Below are 15,456 nucleotides of genomic sequence, written 5' to 3'. Positions count from 1 at the left end.
GAGATGGAGTTAGCTTTCATGACATGCGGTTGCAGAGGGAAACTACAGACCACGTTTGCAGTGCGTCAGTTTCGAGGAGGCGCTGTACGTTGGTGGAATACTTTGGGGAAGACTTTAAGCCCCAACAAACCCCTGGAACTGGCATGGGCAGAATTTCTGGTACAATTCAAACGAAAGTATTGCTCAGCTCAAAACCTGCTCGAGCTAGAGAACCAGTTTCTAACCCTAAAGAAGGGGAGCATGTCAATCGATGAATACACGAACAACTTCACAGAAAAGATGGAATTTGCCTTGCGTCTTGTTCCGGACGAGCTGACAAAAATTGATAAGTACGCAAAAGGATTACCATGGGAGTACGCGGTGCCAGTGCGTCAGGCACCTACCTTGGAGGCAGCTATCTGGGCTGCCAAGTCTGTGGAGGATATGATTAAGGGAAGAGCTACCAGCAAAGTCGAGGTTGGCGAGAAAAGGAAATTTGACGGATCCTCAAGGTCCGGTAAGAAGGGTAGATTCTCGAAGTTTGGTTCGAGAGGAGGAGGATCAGAAGCGAAGTGGTGTGACAAGTGCAAGAAAAAGCACTCTGGGAAGTGTGACGGAGGGGTCACTTGTTACAAATGCGGAAAGCCTGGGCACTATGCCAATGAATGCACGTTCACTAAGAAGGTCTGTTATGAGTGCAACGAGGAGGGGCACATTTCAAGGGATTGCCCGAAGAAGAAGGAGACGGGAAGACCCAACATACCACCGAAGCCGAAGGCAAGAGCCTTCCAGATGACGCTCGAGGCTGCAAAGGAGGCAGCAGACGTCGCTTTAGGTACCTTTCTTGTAAATGGTTTGCCTACAAATATACTATTTGATTCCGGAGCCAACTACTCCTTTGTGTCGCATAAATTTGGTGGGAAATTAGCATTGCCTGTAGAAAAACTAGATAATACCCTGATTGTAGAAGTTGCCAGTGGCAAATTCGTACCTGTTAGTAATCATATTAGGAACATCGTCATTGACCTAAACGGAAACGAATTCCACGAAGAGCTATTACCCATAGAGTTAAACGGTTTCGATATCGTTTTGGGTATGGATTGGCTTAGCGCTAACGATGCTGAGATTCAATGCCGAAAGAAGATAGTAAAGGTAAACCCACCCGGAAAAGAATCATTTATGGTGTATGGGGACAAACACAGAGTGAATTCTGGAATCATCTCCCTGATGAAAGCCAGGAAATGTTTGTCCAAAGGATGTGCATCATACTTGGCATTCGTAATCGATGCCAAGAAGGAGAAGAAAGAGGTGCAGAATATACCGGTTGTGTGTGATTATCTGGAAGTCTTTCCCGAAGATCTTCCCGGATTACCACCTGATAGGCAAGTGGAGTTTCGTATAGACTTGTTACCAGGAACAACACTGATAGCAAAGGCACCTTACCGATTATCACCGACGGAGATGAAGGAGCTCATGACGCAACTTCAGGAGCTGTTGGACAACGGTTTTATTCGACCTAGTTCATCACCCTGGGGAGCTCCGGTGTTATTCGTCAAGAAGAAGGACGGAAGCATGAGGATGTGCATAGACTACCGAGAGCTGAATAAGGCAACGGTGAAGAACAAGTATCCATTGCCGAGGATTGATGACCTATTCGATCAGCTGCAAGGTTCGAGCTACTTCTCAAAGATCGATCTTAGGTCAGGATATCATCAGTTGAAGGTGAGGGAGCAGGATATTGAAAAGACTGCATTCAGAACAAGATATGGACACTACGAGTGCTTGGTTATGTCATTCGGACTAACCAATGCTCCCGCAGCATTCATGGATTTGATGAATAGGGTTTGTAAACCATTCCTCGATAAATCTGTGATAGTGTTCATCGACGACATTCTCATCTACTCGAAAAGCCAAGAGGAGCATGGCAAGCATCTACGGGAAGTATTAGAAGTGTTGAAGAAGGAGAAGCTTTTTGCAAAGTTCTCCAAATGCGACTTTTGGATATGGGAAGTCCAATTCTTGGGTCATGTTGTTAACCAAGAAGGAATAATGGTTGACCCCGCAAAGATCGAGGCTGTAATGAAGTGGGAACGTCCAAAGAGTCCCACGGAGATTCGAAGCTTTCTAGGATTAGCCGGATATTATCAACGATTTATCCAAGGCTTTTCTTCGATAGCTGCTCCATTAACAGCTTTGACTCATAAAGGAGCCACATATACATGGAGTGAGAAACACGAAGAGGCGTTCGAGAAGCTAAAGAAGAAGTTATGCGAAGCACCGATACTTTCTCTACCCGATGGAGTTGAAGACTTCGCAGTTTACAGTGATGCATCTGGAGTCGGGTTGGGTTGTGTTCTGACCCAAAGAGAAAAGGTGATAGCATACGCATCTCGACAATTGAAAGAGCACGAAAAGAACTACCCCACTCATGATTTGGAGTTGGCAGCGGTAGCTTTTGCCTTAAAGATATGGAGGCATTACCTCTACGGCACGAAGTGCAAGCTCTTCACTGATCATAAGAGTCTCCAGTATCTCTTTAATCAGAAGGATTTGAACATGAGGCAACGACGCTGGCTAGAACTTCTCAAGGACTACGACTGTGAGATACTTTACCACCCAGGTAAAGCAAATATTGTTGCTGATGCTCTCAGTCGGAAAGTCAATCTGGAAAGGAAAAGGCCAAGAGCGTTAAGATATGAAGTCGTTTCAACGATTGTCGAAAGTATCAGGAAAGCTCAAGAAGAAGCTTTAGAGAAAAATGACCGAAAGGAAGAACGTTTGGGAAGAACGTTAGTGTTCGGTACAAACAGTCAAGGACTGAAGGTATTCCAAGATCGAATTTGGGTACCTAAGACGGGAGGAATAAGAGATCTTCTGATGGAAGAGGCACACAAGACCATGTACTCGATTCATCCCGGTAGCACTAAAATGTATAGGGACCTAAAACCCTACTACTGGTGGCCGACGATGAAGCTCGATGTTGCGAAGTATGTGGCCGAGTGCGTAACATGTGCAAGGGTTAAGGCACAACATCAGAAACCGTATGGGAGTTTAGAACCTTTACCTGTACCCATGGGTAAATGGGAAGACATCACCATGGATTTTGTGACTAAACTGCCCAGGACGAAGAACGGTCACGACATGATTTGGGTAGTCGTGGATCGTTTCACCAAGAGCGCACACTTCATAGCAGCCAACGAGAAGTGGTCTATGGATAAGCTCGCAAATGCTTACGTGAAGGAAATTGTAAGACTTCACGGTGTTCCTCTTACGATTGTATCACATCGTGATAGTCGTTTCACGTCAAGGTTTTGGAGGAGTCTACAAGAGGAGTTGGGTACAAAGTTATGTTTGAGTACTGCTTACCATCCGCAAACTGATGGCCAAAGCGAAAGAACGATTCAGACACTAGAAGATATGCTGAGAGCATGTACCCTCGAATTCCAAGGAAATTGGGACGAGCACTTACCTCTGGTAGAATTTTCCTACAACAATAGTTTTCACTCGAGCATCAAGATGGCACCTTACCAAGCCTTGTATGGACAAAAGTGTCGTACGCCGTCTTGTTGGCTTGAAGCCGGAGAGAAGCAGTTTATGGGCCCCGAGATAGTCCATGAGACTGCCGAGAAGTTGAAGGTGATTAGGGAAAGAATGTTAGCAGCTCAGGATCGTCAGAAGAGCTATGCTGACAAGAAAAGACGACCGATAACCTTCGAGGTTGGGGATTCCGTTCTGCTTAAAGTCTCACCATGGAAGGGACTTATACGATTTGGGAAACGAGGAAAGTTGAGTCCAAGGTTTATTGGACCGTTCAAAGTTCTTCAGAAGATTGGGAACCAAGCTTACAAGCTGGAATTGCCCGAAGAACTCAATGGTATTCATAACACTTTCCATGTGTGTTATTTGAGGAAATTCACGGGAGATGTTCCCGACATAATTCCAATCTCAGAGTTAAGGATGGATGAGAATAAAAGGCTGATCGAAGAGCCTGAGGCAATTGTCGACCGTAAGACTAAGAAGTTACGACGCAAGATGGTCGACTTGGTGCTAGTCCGATGGAAACATTCGAATGGGCCGAATCTCACTTGGGAAACAGAGGATGACATGATGAGTCGCTATCCACATCTGTTTGCTGATGCATGATTCCGGGACGGAATCATCCTAAGGGGGAGAGAATTGTAACGCCCGGGTTTCAGGGCTAAGCATTTTGTCAATGTAATAGTCTAGGTCAACTCTTGTAACTCTTTTTGAAGTAATAAAGATGAAATATTTGAGTATTATGTGAATTATGTGTATTTATGTGCTTATAATTTAATTATAAATGTATAATTAATAAATAATAAAAATAAGCGTCAAAATTAAAGTATAAGATAATCCCGATATCTCTACATAAAGTTGTAGAATATGTCTCAAGGTTTCCGTACATATAAAGAATGCCGAAATCCGAGTTATAACGAAGAAGTTATGACCCGTCGAAGTTTTACGGTAAAACCGGCACAGCACCGGGAAGCGTAAATAGTGAATTTACGATAGAGCAAGATTTAGCCTTAGCGATCTAAACGAAAGTCATAGAATATGTTAAAATAAGAACATCGATAAAAAGAACGCCCAAATCTGACTTCGTATGAAGAAGTTATGATTTTTCGAAGTTTCGGAATAGCAGTGTACAGCCCGAAATTCGAATATTAGATCGAGCGGTTTTTAGCCGACACGACCTGAACAAGAATCAAAGATCTCGTTAAGGGTAGCGTAACGAGAAAAAGATGGGTGAAAACGGATGTCGGATGAAGAAGTTATGAGGATTTAACGGACCAATCGTGTCCCGGCCCGTTAATAATATAAAATTTAAAATCGAGCCAAAATTAGCCAACGGAGTCTAAACGAAAGTTGTAGAGTACGTTCCCACCTTCGCGTGGATATAAAGAACGTCGAAAACGGAGGTCGTACGCGAAAGTTACGAATTTTTAAAGTTGAAGTATGAAAATGCGAAGTCTGTTGCGAGGCTGATGACGTGGCTGCATCTGGGCCGCCCATCGCTGATGAAGGAACGCGCTTCGGATGATGACACCTGCCCTCGCTGTACGCTCCGCGTCCGAAGCCAGTACGCCCCGCGTACCCTCGCCCTTATCTCTTCCGGAGTGCAAGCCAGCTGGACCGAGGTGGCGCCCTTATCCGATGACTACGCCCCGCGTAGGTCCGAGGTACGCCCAGCGTACCGAGGCCTCGCAGGACTATAAAAGGAGGCCGAGACTTCATCATTTTTCACACCTTTTTCACTTCTCTCTCTAACTTCTTTCTCTCTCTACAACCCCAAAACACCTCTAAACCCTAGTTAAGCCCCTTAGCACCCTAGGGAAGCCCCGAGGCTCCCGGAGTCCCGAGAAAAAGGAGTTTTTCGGTTTCGAAACGTTGCTCCAATCAAGTCCCGGTTCTCGATAAAATTCGTTGTAAGTGTGCTACGCTTACGCAATTTTTAATATAGCTTTCAAATAATTATAGGAATGTTATTAGGTCCTTAAAATAATTATTTGGGCTATTATTATGAGTTATATCGAGTATTATTAACGCTTAATAATACTCGGACTAATTAATTTGTCGCGGTTATCGTTAAACTAAACCCTAGTGGTATTGATACTAGGTTTTATCGAAGGAATATCGTTTTGAGAGTATCGAAGCGCTGTCCGAGTGCTGAGTCACCACCTAATCAGGTGAGTGCATAGTTACTTTCAGCTTACACATAGATATGAAGTATTTTATACAAATTACATGCTATGTGTGCATATTATCTGAATACTTTCTATCTATGCTGGATGAACATTGTTATACATGTTTTCAATGATTTAAATTGTATATGTATTTTATATCTACGAAAATGTTGGGGTAAAACATGGGTAGATGTAATAGCTGATGTGTGATAAAATGATGAGAGGCCTCGATGTTGATGTTGTTGTTTCTGTCATCTAGCGGAGTATGGATGACGACCACGGACTCTTCTAGACAGTCCAGTGGAACACTAGCAGGCTCGCAACCTGTAGGTGTTTGTGAACGATGTGTTCACCGGTGTACTCCATCCCCCACATGGTTGCCTTTAGGACATTTATTGCTGAGGAATCCCCTTAGCAGTAGTGTCCGTCCCGATGATGATCCTTAGGCTAGGTCCCTTATGATAGGTGTTTAGGGACGTAAAGTGAGGATAACGGGAACGAGTAATCGGGTTATTGTTGATTGATGAAATTAATAAACTTATTTATTGTGGGTTGAAAACCCTATGTGCTCACCAGGCTCCCAAGCCTGACCCACTCAGTTTTATGTATTACAGGTAGTGGCGCATGAGCATAGATGTGATGTTTTGGACGAGGGATTACGGATATAGGCCTGTAGATATGAAATAATATAGTAAGGCTTATATTGTACTGTTTATGCTTTTGATCTGTACGAACATGACATCCCAAGTCTTTTAATGAAATACATTTCTATGGAAATGCTTTTGATAAATCTTTATCATATCTTGTTTTGGGACAAATTCCGCAACACTTTCATTTAAAATGTAACTCTGATTTTTAAACAAAGCATAAACAAACCGGTCTTTTCTGGCCGTGATTTTGGGGATGTCACAGATCACTTCATGAATTGTATCACGAGTGATTGGTGAGACGATAACATCTTATATTCTTGAAACCGAGATGTGTGAGTTGTATCTTGCGAGTCGATTGCATATTGATAATATGTAAACGCACCAGTAACTTGGTGTTATAAAACATATTGTTGTGTGTAATTTGGTAAGTGAGTGCAAGCAAGCATTGAATCAAAGTTTATCCGTTCCTTTTATCCAAAGTAGGATAAAAGCGATATCTTTGGGCCTCTCGGTGATTTAGTGATGGCACCTAAGCGCTTGGCCAAGCCGGGACTAAATTGATGTGTTCAATTGTAGTCTGTTGTCAGTTGTCATAAATCGGAGATAGAGAAATAGTATAGAGATAATGATTAAGTTCATGTCTCATATCTATATGATATTTAGAATGGAGGAATGTATGATCCCTTATCTAAAGGACACGCGTATCTGATAAGATCAGAGTTGACAGCGGCTTTTGAAAGCTACGATTGCAGGTCAGGATCTGAAGTCTTGCGCATAATAGTTATTAGACTTATCCAAGTGGGAGACTGTTGGATTAGTGTCTAAGTCCATAACTATTTTGGTATGTACTTGACCCGATGGTGCATGGTCCTTTTGGGTTGCCTTCACCAAAGCAACTTGATAGGATGAATTATGGAGAGAAAGGATTAATTATGATTTATTAATATATTATGAGAATAATATATTAAAGGAGAAATCATATTGTTTAATTAATATTGGTCAAGAATTAATTGATAATTAATTTTGTGACTAAAAGAGATTAATTAAACTTAAGGGACTGGAATTGTAATTATAAGATAATTGCAATTGGGCTATGGATTACCTTATAATATAAGGTTGGACGAATTCTATGGGGAAACCCATTAGAAATCTTCCAAGGCTTATTAGAGAAGGGTCCATGGGCTACTTAGGGCTTAAGCAGTCAGTTTAGGGTTTCCTAGTTCAAAACCCTAATAGCCTACATGTATATAAAGTGCCCTTAAGCCCCAAAAACGTGGGGAAGACTCCTTCTAGGGTTTGTACACATTTTGGGCAGCCTCCTCTCTCCTTGTTCTTCATCCTCTTGCTCTTGGTGTTTGTGAACCATTAGAGGAGTGACATTTGTGACTCTAAGCTTTCTAAAGTCATTACAAGGAGATTTGGGATTGTTATTGCTACATAACAATCAAGGTAATATCTTAAACCCTATTTTATGTTAATATGATTAATTATATGCTAGATCTAGGGTTTAAAGTCTTGGATGAATTGCATGTACAATAGAGAAACCTAGATCCAAGCATTAGGGTTTGCATGAGCACATATGATGTTCTTATGGCTAAAACCCATCAAAGGTTGATTTAGCTGTAATAGTAGCTTTAGATGAATAACAATTGTTTTCATTTCTTCAAGGTACAGTTTTCTTTGTAACCTTGTTATTGTGTTATATTATATAGATAATATAATATAATGTTGATCTGTAAAAATGAAATTACAGACAAGTATGAGGCTGTGAATGCAAAGTGGACAAGTGAACGCTGTGCTATCTGTAGATGGGATGAGGACTATGATGTGAACAAATTTATTATATGCAACAAGTGTGCAATAGATGTCCATCAAGAATGCTATGGGGTGAGAGACATCCATGATTTCACATCTTGGGGTTGTAGAGCATTTGAAACGCCTCAAGTTGAAAGAGATTGTTGTCTCTGCCCTATTAAAGGTACTTTTGCAATTGTTGGGTTGAGGTGTTTGTAAATGTTATATAATATAATATAATATAATATAATATGTTGTTATGCAGGTGGTGCTTTGAAGCCAACTGATATAGAGTTTTTGGGTTCATGTGATTTGTGCATGGTTCCGGCCCGAGGTTTCTTTTGCAAGTGATGAAAAAATGGAGCCTACAACTGGTCTCCTTCGGATTCCACTTGAATCTTTTTTCAAGGTAGTAGGATTAGGCATTAGGAATAACTTTACTCTACAAAATATCTCATCATCATCATTATCATCTAATTCTTGTCTTGGTGAAATAACTTTATATAGGCATGTGTTATTTGCAAACTGGTCCATGGTTCTTGTATACAATGTTGCAAGTGTGCTACTTATTTTCATGCCATGTGTGCTTTAAGGGCTGGCTACTGTGTAGAGGTAAGCTCAAGTAATAATAATAAATCTGTTTACTTACTTATTCTATAAAATACGTATCTCATTTGTTTGTTTGTATTTAGCGGCACTCATCAGAGAAGGGTGGCATATATAACACCAAATGGACTTCATACTGTGTTGTCCATAGGTAAGGCTAGATTTCCTTTTCTTTATGATTGTCCTTTTGGTATTTTAGTGAGATGTTGTTTATGTAGAACCCCAACAGACATTGGCATTGTAATCAGGACATCTTCTGAGGTTTTTTGTGCAAAGAGGTTGCATCAGAAAGAGAAAGAGTTTTAGGGGTTCAAGGTTTCTGTTGTGTACCATAATGGAACTCTTTGTCTCTTATTCATCAACCGCAGAAGAGAATGATGAAGATGAACCAGAACCACTCTCTGTTGCCAGGTGTCGCATTTACAAAAGATCAAGCACAAGGTCAAGGTAGGCCCCAATCCATAAAGACTTGTTATATATAATAATATTTTTGTGTTTAATATTCACTCACTTGTTAGCTATTTTTTTTTTCAGAATGGTGTAAAGGAGGCAATATTCCATCGGTTAATGAGGCCAATCCAACATTCAGTAGATGAAATAGATGGCTTAACCTCAAACACAATAATTAATTAATTAATTTCTATCTGCATTGGGTGGGACATGGAATGATCAAGCAAAACTTGTTTTGTTGTTATCTTGGCAGTAAGTCGAAGATTTGAATAACTTCTCTACATTCAAGGAAAGACTTGACTGTTTGTAGGTATGGACAATATTACTTGTCTTTCTACCATTGTAATCGATGTGATGTGTTTTGTTCTTATTATTAACTATTAACTCTTTTATTAAAATCCAAAGGACAGAAAAGCAGCATGTCTGTTTTGGTAAATCTGGAATACATGGATGGGGCCTCTTTGCATGACGCAAAATTCAAGAAGGAGAAATGGTAAGCAATACTGATTTTTTTTATAAATTATAATACTAGTAAGTTTGATTTTTTTTGTGGGAATGCAGGTGCTTGAATATCGTGGTGAGCAGGTGAGGCGTAGTGTTGCAGATTTGAGGGAGGTACATTATCGGTCTCAAGCCAAGGATTGCTATGTGAGTCGATTCTGCAATCTTTTTGTTTATTTATTTAATATAAAGTAAAACAACTATAAACTATTATATTTCTTGTTGTTTTTGGCTTGCATTATAGCTCTTCAAGGTGAGCAATGACATTGTAATTGATGCCACAAATAAAGGGAATATAACACGATTAATCAATCATTCGGTATGTATGCTTCCGACTTCAATTGAAAACGAACAACGTTTTCTTTTCTTTTTTGTATCGTGGTAATTAAAAAAAATAACATTTGTTTTTCTTGCAGTGCATGCCAAATTGCTATGCTAGGATATTGAGTATGGGTGCAGATCAGAGCCATATAGCTCTTATAGCCAAAACCAATGTATCTGTTGGTGATGAGTTAACGTATGTATTGCATATCTTTGCTTTTAAGGAGGGTTCATTACTTCATTAATTTAAATATTTAATTGTGAATGATTCAGGTATGACTACAAATTTGATCAAGATGAGCATGATGAACTTAAAGTCCCTTGTTTATGTAGGGCTACCAATTGTAGAAATTTTATGAATTAGTTTCCTTTACATCCACCCACACCCTACACCACAATACCATTGTTTATACACAACGAAACAAGAGGAATGCATATGCATTATTAGAAGACCACCTTACACTTTTCCAGAGCAGAGCATAGATTATCCTCTCAGAGGCAGATGCATATATATATATATATATATATATATATATATATATATATATATAGGCTTAGGATATTTTGTTTTTACTAAGTATTGTGTGCCAGAATGTACAGATCTGGACCAACGGATGAAATTAATCAATGAACATGATTTGAGAGTGTATGATATTACAATGGGGTAACATGTACCATATAATCACACAATTTTTAGCAAAAGGGTATTTTGGACAATTAACTACATTTATGAAAGGAAATTTTCTGATTTTTAGGGATGATTAATTCTCCTAATTTAAGAAAATCTGAATTTTTTAATTAATTCAATTTCAATTTTTACCGATTATATTCTGTCAGAATATTTTTTGTTAGAATGATGCTCTTTCAGAATTTAATTCTAATAGAATATTATTGAAGAAAAACAAATTTTTTGAATCAGATGTTGAAAAATAACAAACATCCTAATATATTCTTATACATCCGAACTTAAATACAAATTCATACATATTCTTACAGACTAAAATCCTTATACATTTTAATATAATTATACATATTCTAAAAGAATATGAAGGTCTTCAACGCCTTCTTCCAACCATTCCTATCACAAATACAACAAAAACTAATAATTGTTAAAAACATGTTACTTGCAATTAACTATCACTTAATATATTCTGGTAGAATAAATAGAATATGACAGAATACATATAATACATTCTGGCAGAATATATCAATTCTATTCTGGTAGAATACATAATTTCCAGCAACATATTTGATTTAGAATGCATACCACAAGGTTCAAAGAGTAAATTAATTTGTGTTGATGAAAAATAAAAAGGCACAAACAACCTAGAATTGTATTCCATAACCGAAAGAAAAAAATATATGTCAGACCCAATAAAGCATTAAAGTTACTATTAATATTTGTAAATTATATTCTATATATCAAATACAAATGAGTTACTATGTGCGTTAAAGTTACTTTCTGTTTCATTACATAATTTTCTTGGGCTATGGTTGAGAGTTGTCTCAAAATTTTTCCACAAACATTATCGATGTACATTGCCTAACAATTTTTCCACAACCAACATACATGCAAAAGTAGAATACTATATCAGATAACAAAGTAGTTTTTAATGATTTAATCACTATAGAAATTTTAAAATAACATGAAGACAATTCACCTAAGGAAGATATTTAACAAACATCAAATAACATGAAGACAATTCACCAATTGAGAAAGTTATACAGATACTAACATTTTAGGATCAATGTTTATTCAGTTTAATTAGCTTTTTTAACGTTTTGATGAGCAGATAAACCCATTATGATTATGTTCTGATTATGCATTATAATTATGATCAAGAGTGATGCGAGTTGCATAGCTAAGTAGTTCCAGAAAACCCTAGATAAAAATACATTGCCTAACAATAGCTTAAAGGAACTGATCATCTTGTTGTGTGATTTTTGATTCTAAGTTTCATAATAACCACTTGACATTGAACATTCAAATACCTAACTAATTTGATCAAGCTATTGTTTTTTCTAGTTTATAAACCACCAAACAACAAAATTCATGCCCAAATTGAGGGTTAGCACATACCAATTTGCAGTTTAAGACATTGAGATTCAGTTACTGATGAATGTGATCAATACCTCAAGTTTCTAAGCAGGAATCATCCCAGCTTTTCGAGCAAATGCAAAGATTCCACTAGCTTCGATCACAGGTCCAACATCACCAATCGGCTTCAATTTATACTCTTTCCCTGTTGTATGATTAATTAGAAGGCTTTGTGCAAGCTCAATCGTCACCGTATCTCCAGTTTTGCACTCTTCACAAATCATACCCTCTGATTCCAATGGGTAAACCTCTCCCGTTGCAACCGAATTCCTAAAAATATCCTCGCGTATGATTCCGCCACCACCGCCGCTACTCCAGCGGCCCCCAGAGCCACCAGAGCGTGTTCTCATGAGGAGCTGCAACCGAAGTTATCTCCACCGATGATGATCGAATATTTCGACTGGTACTCCCCTGGCTCAACGAATCGAGTCTCGTACGACGCCGGGAGTTCAATGAGAGCGTAGGATCCTAGCTTCTTGTATTCATCAGGTTTTGATGGGACCAGGGTTAGGTACTCAGAGGGGATGATTTTGTCGGTGTCGATGTTGTCTCCAACGACATAGCACAGACCGTGAAATGAGGTGGCAGAACCTGATGAAGATGAATCAGATGTTGCCGTAGAGACGATGGATGTATGGCGTGTTACCGGTGAGGTAGAAGCCAGGATAGGTTGGGAAATTAAGGATTTGAATGAGCGTTGTTTTATGGAATTCGAGAAACTGAAGGTGGAGACAGAAACAGACGCTTGGTGGTGGTGACCACGGGGTAAGGAAGAGGCAAACGTGGTGGGGTTATCAAGAGACGTTGTGGCCGCCATTGCTGCTTGTGTGGTGGTGGAAGAAGACATCGGTATATCAGACGACCGAATTTACAAGCATAGAAGGAACGAATATGATTTCTCAAACCCTGGTGACCTAATAGAAATTAGGGCTTTTTATGTCATGTGTTTTTGTTTGATCGGGTAATGAAGGAACGAATGAAAGTAACGTCGACAGGAAAGAATGAAGCATGAAGGCTCGCATGCATTTTAAGAAATCCGATGTTTTGTCGATCTATTGCAAGGAGAGAGAAAGCATCTCCGATTCTCGTCTTCATTTGATCGGGGACGAAAGGAACTCGATCGAAGCAGGGGAAGAACGAACGGAAGGCAACAACAACATAACTAGGTTGATGGTGATGATGTTGATGTCGATGATGAAGTGTTCAGCCACAAACATAACTAGGTCAAATATATTTAGTTTAATTCCTTAATTGAATGATTAGTTTATTTCCTTAATTGAATGATTTCAATTAAATAATTTCCTTAAATAAAAGTACAAAAGGTCCAAAATACTCTTTAATGATTTAGTTAATTATTTATTATTTCTTGAATTCTCATTGGTGCATTTAGGCACACAATAGTTGCTAAAAACATTTGAACCTAACTCTCTCTCTCTCTCTCTATATATATATATATATATATATATATATATATATATATATATATATATATATATATAGATATATATATATATGACTGCCCTCTTTCTTGTTATAGTTTACTAGGAAGAATTTTAAAGTTGATTCTTTTTTCGTATACTTGTCTAGGTGTGACATCCCCATTTTCACGGCCAGAAAAGACCGATTTGTTTATGCTTTGTTTGAAAATCAAAGTAACATTTTAAATAAAAGTGTTGCGGAATTTGTCCCAAAACAAAATATGATAAAGATTTATCAAAAGCATTTTCAAAGAAATGTATTTCATTAAAAGACTCGGGATGTCATGTTCGATACAGATCAAAAACATAAACAGTACAATATAGGCCTTACTACATTATTTCGTATTTACAGGCCTAAAATCCCTTAATCTCTCATCCCAAGACATCACATCTATGCTCATGCGCCACTACCTGTAATACAAGAAACTGAGTGGATCAGGCTTGGGAGCCTGGTGAGCACATAGGGTTTTCAACCCACAATTAATAAGTTATTTAATTTCATCAACCAACAATAACCCGATTACCCGTTCCCGTTATCCTCACTTTACGTCCCTAAAACACCTATCATAAGGGACCTAGCCTAAGGATCATCATCGGGATGGAAACTACTGCTAAGGGGATTCCTCATCAATAAATGTCCTTAAGGCAACCATGTGGGGGATGGAGTACACCGGGTGAGCACACAGTTCAAATAAACACCTATAAGTTGCGAGTCTGCTAGCGTTCCACTGGACTGTCTAAAATAGCCTATGATCGTCATCTATACTCCACTAGATGACTGGATCATCAATAACGTCTATAACGAGGCCTATCATTATTTTATTTTGTTACATAGCAACTATTACATCTACCCATGTTTTACCCAACACATTTGGTAGATATAAAATACATATACAGTTTAAAACATGCATAAATTCGCTCATCCAACATAGGTAGCAAGTATACAGATAATATGCACACACACAACACGTATTTTATATAAAATACTTTATATCTATGTGTAAGCTGAAAGTAACTATGCACTCACCTGAAAAGGCGGTGATTCTGCCTTCGAACAACGCTTCGTTATCTCAAAACAATTATCCCTTGATAAAACCTAGTATCAATATCACTAGGGTTTAGTCTAACGTTAACTGCGACTAATTAATAGTCTAGTTATTGTTACTATTATATAAGCGTTAAACAATACTTATATAACCCATAATAATAGCCCAAGTACTTATTATAAGTTCCTAATAACGTTACTATAATTAAATAAAAGTTATTCTAAAATAGCGTAGGTGTAGCTCACTTACAGCGGGTTTTAAAGAAAACTGGGATTTGCTCGGAGCAGCATTTCTAAACTGAAAGACCCTTTTTCTCGGGACTCTGGGAGCCTCGGGGCTTCTTTCGGGTGCTAGGGAGGTTCCCTAGGGTTTAGGGAGGTTTAGGAACCTTAGAGAGAGAAAGTAGTGAGAGAAAGAATGAAGAAATGAGTGAAGAAGGATGGCAGCCTCGCACTCCTACTTATAGCGCTGGAACTTCGAACTACGTTGGGCATAGCCTTCGGTTACGCTGGGCTTAACTCCGATAAGACCGCTACCTCGCATCCAGCTGTCTCGCATGAGGCTCGGAAGGGATAAGGCCGAGGTACGCTGGGCGTACCCAACCTTGGACGCGGGGCGTAGCGAAGGTCGATGTGTCCTTCATCCGAAACGAGACCGTGGGGAGCAAGGGAAGGCTAGGATCGTGCCACGTCATCGCATCTTGCATCAGATTTCGCAAATTGTACACTCGACTTTAAAAAATTGTAACTTTAACATACAAAACTCCATTTTCGATGTTCTTTATAGCCACGCGTAGGCGGGAACGTACTCTACAACTTTTGTTTAGAC

At 39.0% G+C, this 15,456-nt stretch overlaps 2 pseudogenes; one reads left to right on the top strand and one right to left on the bottom strand.

Annotated features, from left to right (window-relative positions):
• LOC145061923 (histone-lysine N-methyltransferase ATX4-like) overlaps positions 1 to 10,370 on the top strand; it is a 29,617-nt pseudogene extending 19,247 nt beyond the window's left edge.
• A 1,778-nt stretch (positions 10,371 to 12,148) lies between these two features.
• Positions 12,149 to 12,921, bottom strand: LOC145062843 (3-isopropylmalate dehydratase small subunit 1 pseudogene; annotated as a pseudogene).
• Between the last annotated feature and the right edge of the window lie 2,535 nt (positions 12,922 to 15,456).

The sequence above is a fragment of the Lactuca serriola genome, chromosome 7 (assembly GCF_051521515.1).
Source record: "Lactuca serriola cultivar US96UC23 chromosome 7, Lser_US96UC23_V15, whole genome shotgun sequence".
NCBI classification, from domain to species: domain Eukaryota; kingdom Viridiplantae; phylum Streptophyta; class Magnoliopsida; order Asterales; family Asteraceae; genus Lactuca; species Lactuca serriola.
Note: the sequence above shows the minus strand (reverse complement) of the source record. Positions and strands in the feature narration are given on the sequence as shown.